The sequence below is a fragment of the Ambystoma mexicanum genome, chromosome 14 (genome assembly GCF_040938575.1).
Source record: "Ambystoma mexicanum isolate Mex_15411 chromosome 14, UKY_AmexF1_1, whole genome shotgun sequence".
In the NCBI taxonomy this organism is placed as follows: Eukaryota; Metazoa; Chordata; class Amphibia; order Caudata; family Ambystomatidae; genus Ambystoma; species Ambystoma mexicanum.
In genome coordinates, this window is record NC_090940.1 from 49,682,976 (window position 1) to 49,695,089 (window position 12,114).

Genomic DNA, 12,114 nt, shown 5'->3' on the forward strand with positions numbered 1-12,114 from the left:
CTTAGTTTCGGGATCTCGTCCGCAGCAGAGGTCTTCCAGAATGCCATCAGGGGGGCACTGTCAGGACTCAAAGGGGTCATCAACATTTCGGATGACATCCTAGTTTTCGCAAAGTCAGAAGCTGAACATTTGAAGCACCTAGAAAACACCCTTGAGAGACTGTGCAGTGTCGGTTTAACCCTACATAAAGAAAAATGCAAATTTTTGAAGGACAGGCTTGAATTTTTCAGATTTATATTTCATGCTGGAGGAATTTCCCCTGATCCGGAGAAGGTAAAAGACATCCGAGATGCACCCCCACCAGCGTCCCCAGCCGAAGTAAGAAGCTTCCTAGGGATGGTCAATTATTGTGGCCGCTTTATCCGAGATCTAGCCTCTCTATCAGAACCACTGAGGGCGCTCACCAGAAATGATGTGGCGTGGACATGGACAGGGAAGGAACAAAGGGCGTTCACCGCCATCAAATATGCCCTATCGGAGCAAGAAACAATGGCTTACTTTCACCCCGGTCGCGATTCGGAGATCGTAGTTGATGCTAGCCCAGTGGGATTGGGAGCAGTCCTCATGCAAGCAGACCAGCAAGGGACCATGAGGCCCATGGCCTATGCCAGCAAAGCCCTGACTGACACAGAGAGGCGTTACTCCCAAATAGAGCGAGAAGCCTTGGCCATACTATGGGGGTGTAAACATTTCAGAATATATATTCTAGGGAAGCCAGTCGTTGTGGTGACTGACCACAAACCCCTCATCCCGATATTGTCTGGAACGTCGTCCAAACCGCCTCCGCGCATAGAAAGGTGGATGTTGGCACTCATGGAATATGGGGTCAAATTACTATATCGACCAGGGACACACAACCCGGCGGATTACCTATCGCGCCATCCGGGCACTGGGAGGCCCAGGGACTCACTAGAGGTGGCAGACTGTGTGGAAGCCGTACATATAGTAGTTGAGGCAGCACTGCCTGTTGCCCTGACACGTCAAGAAATCGCGGATGAATCCAATAGCGATGAAGCATTCCGAAAGATAAAAAGTGCGGTGGACACAGGAGAATGACGGGAGGTCCTCCTAGACAACTCCCGAAGGACTGCAGAGGCACAAAGGGATCTACAGGCACTCTGGAAGGCACGCCATGAATTATCGGTGGCGGACGATGAAATACTGCTAAGAGGGCACCAGATCGTGATACCAGGGGCGTTAGTTGTGAAAGTCCTACAGCTGGCCCACAAGGGACATCAAGGAATGGCCAAGATGAAAGCTCGTCTCAGATTGAAAGTCTGGTTTCCTGATCTGGAAGGCAGGGTGGAGAAATTTGTGAAGGCCTGTATCCCATGTCAAGCCGCAAGCCCTGTGGAGAGGGGGCCACCCATTCAGGCCATAGAAAGGAGCGACCGCCCATGGGGGACAGTGCACGCGGATTTCGGATCCACGGGCCGAGGTTTATACTTTCTGGTGGTGACCGATCAGTGGTCACGATACCCAGAGGTGGAGTTGGTCGAATCCACATCCAGTGACCACACCATTCTGGCCATGGACAAAATGTTCGCCACACATGGTTTCCCTCTGGAGATTTGCTCGGACAATGGGTCACCATTTCAAGGCCAGCGTTTTGCTCAATACTGTGAGGACAGGGGAATAAAACATCGCAAAATAACCCCACTATGGCCGAGAGCAAATGGCGAGGTAGAGCGGTTCATGCGAACGCTCAACAAAGTGTTCCGCATATCGGTGAATGGGGGAGAAGACCTCCGGCGCAATCTGGTCGATTTTCTCAGAGAGTTTTGCACGACCCCACATCAGTCCACCGGAGTCGCCCCCGCAGAAGCCCTTTTCAAAAGAATACCAAGAGGTCTACTACCCGAAGTAGAAGGAAGACTACCAGGAGAGATCGACAACCGCAACGTGCGCACAGAGAGGGCCATTCTGAATGAGAAGGAGACTACACGGCGAAAACTACCTAAGAGGGTGATCGCAATAGGTGACACCGTGCTGGTGCGCAACAGAAAGCCAGAGGGGAAGTTAGCGCTGCCGTATGAACCACAACCATTGGGGGTGACCCACGTCAAAGGGTCGATGGTCACGGCTGCCAACGCAAGAGGGACTGTTACCAGAAACATTTCGTTCTTCAAGCGCATCGAAACTGCGAACCCTGAGGCAACAGTTAGAGATGACCCTGATCAGAATACTGGAGTGCCGTTGGAAAACGATGGGCCACCAGAGGCTCCCGTGGCACCCGAGGACCCTGATGCAGGAGCACGCAGGTACCCGAGCCGGGCGGGGCGCAAGCCACCGCAGAGGTTCAAAGACTTTATTATGGACCCTACCTCGTAACTAAGGGCACACTTATAGTGAAAGTTATGGGGGACCCTGTTGGTTCCTATGTTTGCTAATGTTATTTTGTTTTGGGAGAAAAGGAGGGATGTTGCGTAGCAACCACAGTCATGTACGCATGCGCGAGCAGCATCGAGGCTCGTGCATGCGCTTAAGATATTAAAGGCGGTGCGCCAGCAGTTCGCGCCGGCGACCGGAGCAGACACACGTCTCCGGCGTCTTCTCTGTGGATGCCTGCCCGCATGTGTGAGTGTGTATGCGTGTGAGGCCCCGACACGCCCTGAGGCCCATAACACCAGGGATCTCCCCTCACTAGCATCAACCTCTGCAGGCAGCCCTTTCACCCACTGTGAAAGAGCTGCCTGCGGGGGCGGCGCTGCAAATTAAGACAGGGCGTTGTAAAATGAATGCTAGCAATGCGCACTCCTGTCCACTGACGTCTTACAAAAGCAGGACAAGAGATGGCAGAGATGGCAGGGCCTTTTTGCGTGCATGCCAACCATGCAGATTTAGGCAGAAGACTCCCGATTTTTCCCTTTCTCCTGCCTTAAAATAATTATTACCTCAATGCAAGCCTATTGGAACATGACTTTCTCCTGCAACATTTCCCTTACAGGTGCATCGAAAAGTTGACATGTACGTTTTTGTAAGAGGCCAGTGGAGAGGCGGGCACATTGTTAGCAAACATGTTGCTTCACATGCATCTACTTTGGTGTCTAAATCTGCAGCGCTGACTCCTGCAGGCAGCCCTTTCTCCTTTTCACTTCTAAAAATATAAAAACAGACACTCCCAAACCCACCCTTCAACTGTGCACCCAGCACCGCCTGGCTATCCCATGCCACTTAAAGCAATGGTGTTACCTGGGTATGCAGCGCTATGTTTTACTCTGGTCATACTAGTGCTCACACCCTCCCAAGGGCACGTTAGAGTTGCCCCTTTAATTGCTTGTAAAACACATCCCTCCTCTGGACACATCTTCTAAACTTCCTCCTGCCCAGTTCCCGCCCGTTTCAAAGCGTGACGGTGTGCCACTATAAGGTAAAGTCCTGTCTCTCTGTCGTCGCCCTCCTTTGTGTTCTGGGGGTGTGAAGGAGCAGTGCACCGGGATAAAGAAAGGCCCCATTTCGGCCACCCTGATTAAAACGACAGGCGATGAAAGCCAAGATGGCGGCCGCCGCGAGAAATATTATTTAATGGGATTCAGCAAAGCCCACGGGTCTGTTACGAGAGCACTGATTTGCCAGGATCGCGGCGGGGAATCTAACATTAATAAGCGCGCGGGTAATTAAATCATTTGTTACTTTGTCTGAAAGGCTGCAATGTTTCTCGGATACCCTGTCAGGGCTCTTTGTGAGGATCGGAGCTAATCAAAGATAATCAATTTGCCGCATTTGAGAAATCTGTAAATGATTACACATTCGCCAGATCATTTAGTGGAGTGCAAGGGAAGTGCAATGCAATTAATCTTCCTGCACGAGGGGGAATTACCGCCACAGAACCCAACCGGTATAATTAATTCTGCCGCCTTGCTGTGAATTTTGAGTACTTTTCGTTGGACTGTACGCCGCAAACGATGATTCACTGGAAAGTATTTGCAAAGCAAACTCACCAGTGAGCCTTGCGTATCAAAGCAAGTCTATAACAGGTTTCAAGTTCCTTATTTACTAGGGGGCTGAGCCAGAAGCACGTTTGCCAAATAATAACCGCTTGTTAACTTTCGTCACTCTGCGACAGCCATGTCGCGCGGGGGGCGCGTTCGTCAACAAGGACGCCCATGCTGGGGTTTGTTGTTCCTCTGTTTTCAATGTCTGTTGTGCGGCGGATGAGTGCTTGGCACAAAATGGGTTATTCGCAAACTCCTCTGGCAGGGCCTGGCACAACGCAGGCTAGGGGGGTTTGCACTAGCAAGGCAAAGTTGTCAGCCAATGGGAGGTCGCCGGACAGGCCAAGATGGTAGCCGGAGCCCCTGGAAGGATTTATTCCACTTTTCTGTGAACTGCCATTTTGGCACCTGTTCCCCTTGTAGCGGGGCCAGATTGGCTGTCTGTAGGGCCAATGTTTTGACCATCCCCGGACACCTCCCACTAGTAGGGTCCGGAGCGGCTGCCTAGAAATGCCTTGTTGAAGAACCAACCGTCCCTGATGACATCATAAATGACCGCGCTGGCTTCTAACGTCTGTAGGCGCACTCTCCCCGCCACGGCCCGGTCAAGACTGTGTAATGCAGATATGTAATCCAATCAAAAGCAAGACACTCCCAGTTCATACCAATGACTGTGGAGAGTTTGAACAGCACAACCAACGGAGTACTGGTGGAGTCCTGCAGCATAGTGCCTTCTCAGCCAACAGAGAAAGATGTTGGTGGCTACCAGATGGATGCAACTGGGGGCCATTTTTATGTATCCGCAAGTAGAGAAATGTGAACTTCCTTTTGTTTTACAGGGAAGTATTGTTCCTACACAAGTCTGTGTGTAAAACAAACAAAAAAGATGATATCGATATATATATATATATATATATATATATATATATATATATATATATATATATATATGTCCATTGGTATCAAAATAATAGTTCGATTTTCAGCAGCAGGGCTACATGGCTGTATCTGCACGGTGGCGGCAGAGAAGAAGCAATATGCCATAGCTACCTTTGACTATGTCCAGTACTCCACATACCCAGAAACGGCCTCCCCCACTACTGGCGAGAGTAGTGAAACAATCCCTCCCACTCCAAAGTCCAGTGTTAGGCCTGTGGGTGTCAGATAGGCACAGGGTGTGGCATCACTGACAGGGCCAAGGATGAAGACCAAGCACCCCAACATGAAAGGGTCATCAACAAGGTGGGGCTCAAAAAGGTTAATGTCCTGTAAGGCCACCTTCTGCCCTCCAAAGGCTTTCTTAATCAGTGCATTCAACTAGGACTTCAGCAGCCTGGCACCAGCCATAGGAGAGGTAGCTACTGGGTCTTATGGCATGAGCCTGTCTTCTACTATACTAGGATAAACAGCTTGGCAGGAGCTCATAGGAAGAGTGGACCCTCATGCTGATCAGTTCTTTCTTGGTTGGCCAATTTTCTTTCTGCTGCCTGGTGCAGAGGTTCCACTGGGACAGAGCTCCTTAAGTCCCGTCGATTGTGAACGTGAAGGTTTGGGTTTGGAACCTCAGTTAGAATGCGCTGGATGGGGCAGTTGCCAAGTGGTATGGTTGTACCCTGATAGATTCTCCAAAAACTCATGGACACAGTTGGAAGATTGTGGCTGGTCAATTTTAAATGATGCGTTGGTCAGGTCACAATGGCTGCCCAATTTAAGCAGACAGTATTGTGTATAGTTGCATATACACCATGTGTCATTCACATGTCAAGAAATGCCAACACGTGTTTCGACCTAGGGTTTTTCTCATGGCAAATCGCAATTTGTACGATCGCCGTGAGCATGCACCCTCTTCATTCAGCCCCGCCAGGCTTTAGAAGCGAACCAGCTGTCCAGACCCAGGACCTAACAGGCCTGCTCATTAACACCTTGAGAAAGACCGTAGGTCGAAACACAGGCTGGCATTTCTTGACATGCGAATGGCACATGGTGTATATGCAACTATACACAATACTGTCTGCCTAAATTGGGCAGCCATTGTGACCTGACCAATGCACCATTTAAAATTGACCAGCCACAATCTTCCAACTGTGTCCATGAGTTTTTGGAGAATCTATCAGGGTACAACCATACTACTTGGCAACTGCCACATCCAGCACCATTGTAACTGACGTTCCATCACATGTTGTCACACTTCAGCTCCACCTCCCCCTTCTCCTCACCTGAATCTTCTGATACTGAGTCCTTTACCGTAGTCCGGATTCGGGGACGTTCCTTCTTCTTGGTAGAGATAAGATCCTTAGGTGTTCTAACCTTCTTATCGTGCAAGTAAGGTCTGGCCCCTCCGGAGGCCACCTTGGCAGTAGTGGAAACCTGCCGTGGGGGGCTCCCAGTGGGCCAGCCTCGGTGCCCAAGGGAAAAAGCCAGAACGGCAGAAAAAAACCTTGAATGAAGATCTGCAGGCAAGGTAAGGAGTGGTTCCTAAGGCAAGGTATAAGACAGGTACTCCCAGGCTGAATTGATGAAGATTCAGGAATGATGGATCGAAAAGCGAGGGCTTTCTCCAAAGTCAGGACACTGTAGAATGTCTGGAGTGCCAGATGCCTCAGACACAGAAACTGATAGGAGCCGCAAGCGGTATACGGCACAGGAAGGTAACAACGAGAAGTAGAGTGCGAAAGGTTTCGCTGGCAGAGAACTGGTTAACTGGAAGGCTAAGAGAGGAGCGGAACGCGAAAGGGATCGCGAGCAGAGAAAGGTTTCAGGAAGGCAGAGCGAGGAGCAGAGTGCGAAGGGTTTCGCAAGCGGGGAAAAAGTTAACAGAAAGGTAAGCAAGGAGCGGAGCGCGAAAGGGATCGCGAGCGGAGAAAAAGGTATCAGGAAGGCCGAGCGAGGAGCAGAGTGCGAAGGGTTTCGCAAGCGGAGAAAAAGTAAACAGAGAGGTAAGCAAGGAGCGGAGCGCGAAAGGGATCGCGAGCGGAGAAAAAGTTATCAGGAAGGCAGAGCGAGGAGCAGAGTGCGAAGGGTTTTGCAAGCGGAGAAAAACTAAACAGAGAGGTAAGCAAGAAGCGGAGCGCGAAAGGGATCGCGAGCAGAGAAAGGCAGAACTCAGATAGTCGGTTACGAAAACCACGTAGACAAAAACACAGAGCGGACAGAAGGAGAAAAAACAAGCTCACGCCGAAAACGAGAGCGTGAAGGAAAACTCGGAAAGAAAGTTACGAGCAACTCTGAGCGCTGGTAGAAGTGTAGGCAATACACAGATACAACGCGCCGAGCTGGAGGCGGGGCCTAGATTTATAGTGGAGGCAGCCATGATGGGTGAGGACTAGAGCGTCCATCGATCCCACAGCTTCCACCCTCGATTCCTGACAGTATACCCCCTCTTCCTTGGGGGTCCCCCCGGCTTGCCTGGATGAAAACGATGGAACCTTTTCACAAGATGAGGAGCATGTATGTGGTAGTCAGGCTCCCAGGTTCTCTCCTCCTTAGGATAGCCCCTCCAATGTACCAGGTACTGTAACCTGCCCTTACGATACCGGGAATCGATCAAACGAGCCACCTCGTACTCGTCCGGGGCAGGATCAACCTTAGGGCGTCCCTTATGACCAGGCCTCTGAAATGGGTCTTCCTTGTACGCCTTGAGAAGAGAAGTGTGAAAGACAGGGTGAATCCTCTTGAGGGAATCCGGGAGTTTAAGTTTGAAAGCCACCGGATTGATCTGTTGAACTATGGGAAAGGGTCCTAGAAATCTAGAAGAAAACTTCCCCTTGTGAATCCATCTCGGAAGAAATCTGGTTGACAGCCATACCAATTGTCCCACCTTCCAGTGGGGGTTTGAGCGTCTGCTCCTGTCTGCCCACTTCTTCTGGGCATTCTGGCTGGCTAGATGAGCTTTCTTGGCTGTCTCCTGTACCTCGTGCAGATCTCTGAGAACCTCATCTAAGGCCGGAACCTTGGTCGATCGTGTATTAACCCAGGGTAGATGGTGTGGGTTGAAACCGTATGTACAAAAGAACGGACTCATCTGTATGGTGGTGTGAATTGCATTGTTATAAGCAAACTCGGCCTGGGAGAGAAATTCAAACCACCTCTCTTGCTGTGGACTACAGAAACACCTAAGGTACTGTTCCAAGCTGGCATTGAGTCTTTCCGTTTGGCCGTTGCTTTGGGGGTGATAGCCCGAGGAGAGAGCCCTATGGATTCCCAGAACCCGACAGAGAGTGGCCCAGAATTTTGAGGTGAATTGGGAACCACGATCAGAGACTATAGTCCTAGGCAAACCATGCAGGCGGACTACGTCACGAAGGAAGACGGTAGCTGTCTCTGAAGCCGAAGGCAGTTGCTGAAAGGCTGAAAAGTGTGCCAACTTGCTGTAGGAGTCACAAGTGACCATAATTACAGTCATACTAGAAGACACCGGAAGATCCACAATGTAATCCATGGAAATATGTTCCCAGGGGCGATTAGCTAGAGGAGGCTGTTGCAACAACCTATTGGCCTACCAGTCTGATACTTGTTTGCAGCACAAACAGAGCAGGTAGAGACGTATTGACTCACGTCCTTTCTTAGCGTTGGCCACCAGAAACCCCTACTTAATAAGTCATATGTCTTTCTGATGCCAGGATGACCTGTCAAGGGTAAATCATGGCACCAGGAAAGAACCATTCTTTGAAGCTTCTTGGTAGGAACATAAAGCGCCTCCTCATGGTAACACAATCCGTCCTTCCCCTTGGTGATAGTAGGCGCGAGCTCTGGGCAACTCTGATACAGGGGTATAAGCTCCTTGAGAAAAGTGGTCATGGAGGCCAAAATCCTGAGCTTGGGGAGAACAAAGTCATGCCCTTGATATAATCCTGACACCTCCCCCTTACTTCGGGATAAGGCATCAGCCTTCTTGTTCTCCGTCCCATACTGTAGAAAGAAATAGGCCCATCGGGCATGACGGGCATTGGGGCATTGGTGCATTCCATTTGCTGGAGTACCCTGAGATTTCTGTGATCGGTGCGAATCAAGAAGCTATGAGCAGCTCCCTGTAGGAGATGACGCCATTCCTGACATGCTAGCTTGATGGCTAGTAGCTCTCTTTCCAATACGGAATAGTTCTGTTCGCTACATGTTAAGGTCTTGGAAAAATAAGCTACCGGATGCTCAAGATCGTCCTCAGATTCTTGGAGGAGTATGGCTCCCACTGCTCCAAGGGAGGCGTCAGTTTCCATGATGAACCGTCTTGTCTGGTCAGTTTGGATCAGGATGGGAGCCGTGGAGAATCTTTCTTTAAGGAGTTGGAAAGCCTTCTGAGGTTCTCCTTCAAAAGAAAACTGTACTCCCTTCTTAAGTAGAGAGGTAAGGGGGAGCACAGTTTGAGAGAAGTTGGGGATGAAACGCCGATAAAAATTGGCTAAACCCAGAAAACTCTGTAGCTCCGTTATGTTTCCGGGTTCCTTCCAATCGTGAATGGCCTTAACCTTTCTTGCGTCCATTTCGATCCCTTCTTGAGAAAGGATGAACCCAAGGTAGGACACAGAAGTAGCTTCAAACTGACATTTTTCGGGCTTGACCAACAACCGATGGGTAAGGAGTCTTCTCAACACCTTCTTGACCTGTGCTCTGTGTTCATCAAGGGATTTGGAGTAGACGAGGATGTTGTCTAGGTAGACCACCACGGATAGGTATAACATGTCAGCAAACACCTTGTCCATATACCTCTGGAAAACTGCCGGGGCATTGACAAGACCGAACGGCATGACTCTATACTCGTACAAGCCGAACGGAGTGCGAAAGGCGGTCTTCCATTCGTCCCCCTCCTTGATCCTAAGGAGGTGATAGGCCCCTCTTAGATCTAACTTGGTGAAATACCTAGCCCCTTAAACTGCCTCCAGGATGTCTCGTATCAGGGGCATGGGGTACCTATCCCTTATAGTGATCTTATTAAGGCCTCTGAAGTCTATGCATGGGCGCAACTCATCTGAATCCTTCTTGGGGATAAAAAACAATGATGCACCGCAGGATGACTTGGATTCCTAAATCAGCCCGTTCTTTAAATTAGCGTCCAGATATTCTCTGAGGGCCCTTCGTTCCGGAATGGACAGGGGATACATCCTTCCGAAAGGCACGATAGAATCAGGCACCAGGTCGATAGAGCAATCCTCTGCCCGGTGTGGGGGTAGCTGCTTGGGGAGAGTATCCAGAAAGACCTTGGTGTATTCATGGTATTGGGGCGGAACTGTTGCTACGATTAAGGAGCCAGGAGCTTCGGGACCTTCCCTAGTCACCACCATAGCCGCAGCAGTAATCAGACAGTTTGATTTGCAGAATTGGGAGTCAAAGCACACCTTGTTGGCAGACCAATCGATAAGAGGATTATGTCTCCTCAAGCAAGGTATTCCCAGAACTAAGGGAAAATGTGCTGCACGTATCTGGTCGAATACCAGGAGTTCTTGGTGATTGCCCACTCTCATCTGCAATGGAATCGACTCCCACAGGATAGGACTCGAAGAAAGAGGTACACCATCAACACCCTCAACAGGTATGGGTCTGGACTTGGGTCTGGTAGAGACTAGGTACTCCTTAGCCCAGTTAAGGTCCATGAAGTTACCCGTGGCACCACAATCCAACATTGCCAGTACCTCTACTGATGTCGCTTCCGATAACTTCACATGGACCTTGAAAACCAGTAAAGTATTGTCTTCGCCCTCTTCTAGGGTTCTTGAGTGGTTGCAAGGGTAACTGGCAGGTCCCCCAAGACTTCCCTTGCAGCAGCCCGGGGGTGGAAGTTTTCCTTCTTCCTAGGAGGAACTTCTGGACAGTTTCTCAACAGGTGTTTAGAGGATCCACAATACATGCACAATCCCGCCTCTCGGCGCCGTCTCCTTTCTTCAGGAGTCAGAGGTCCACGAGCTGCTCCGATCTGCATTGACTCTTCGGTGGACAATATCGGTCTCTGGACTGGAGTCTGGGAGGGCAGGCCTATCGTCTGTGAGGTTCCCCGTGGGCGTCTCCTTTCTTGTCTGCGTTCATGCAGCCTGAACTCGATCTGGAGAGATAAGGTCATCAAGTCACGAAATGACTGTGGTCTGGCTATCCTCGCAAGCTCATCCTTGATCTCGTCCTGAAGTCCTCTTCTGAAGATCATCTGTTGAGCCGAGTCCGGCCAGGCCGCCTCTGCAGCCAGTCTGAGGAAGCGTGAGATATATGTTTGCACGTCTGTATTTCCTTGACGGACATCAAGAATGGCTTCTAATGAGGAGTATAGAACCTCAGGTCTATCAAATCTATCCTTAAAGGCTGTCACAAACTGATCGTAGACATTCAGGGATGGATCATCATTGGAGACCAGTGGAGTTGCCCATGATAAGGCATTCCCAGAGAGATTGGCAATTATGAATCCGACCTTGGCACGGCTAGTCTCATATGCATGAGGCCTGAATGTGAAGTATACTTTACAGGCGTCCAGGAAATCCTTGAGACCTCCTGGATGACCATCATACTTGCCGAATGAGAGAGACATCGAAGGTACGTCTCCGTGGTCATCTCGACGCAATACTACTTGTTGGCGAAGGACTATGTTTTCAGCCCTTAGGGATTGTACTTCAGCTTCAAGGGAAAAAGCCGGAACGGCAGAAAAAACCCTTGAATGAAGATCTGCAGGCAAGATAAGGAGTGGTTCCTAAGGCAAGGTATAAGGCATGTACTCCCAGGCTGAATTGATGAAGATTCAGGAATGATGGATCGAAAAGCGAGGGCTTTCTCCAAAGTCAGGACACTGTAGAATGTCTGGAGTGCCAGATGCCTCGGACACAGAAATTGATAGGAGCCGCAAGCGGTATACGGCACAGGAAGGTAACAACGAGAAGTAGAGTGCGAAAGGTTTCGCTGGCTGAGAACTGGTTAACTGGAAGGCTAAGAGAGGAGCGGAACGTGAAAGGGATCGCGAGCAGAGAAAGGTTTCAGGAAGGCAGAGCGAGGAGCAGAGTGCGAAGGGTTTCGCAAGCGGGGAAAAAGTAAACAGAAAGGTAAGCAAGGAGCGGAGCACGAAAGGGATCACGAGCGGAGAAAAAGGTATCAGGAAGGCCGAGCGAGGAGCAGAGTGCGAAGGGTTTCGCAAGCGGAGAAAAAGTAAACAGAGAGGTAAGCAAGGAGCGGAGCGCGAAAGGGATCGCGAGAAGAGAAAGGCAGAACTCAA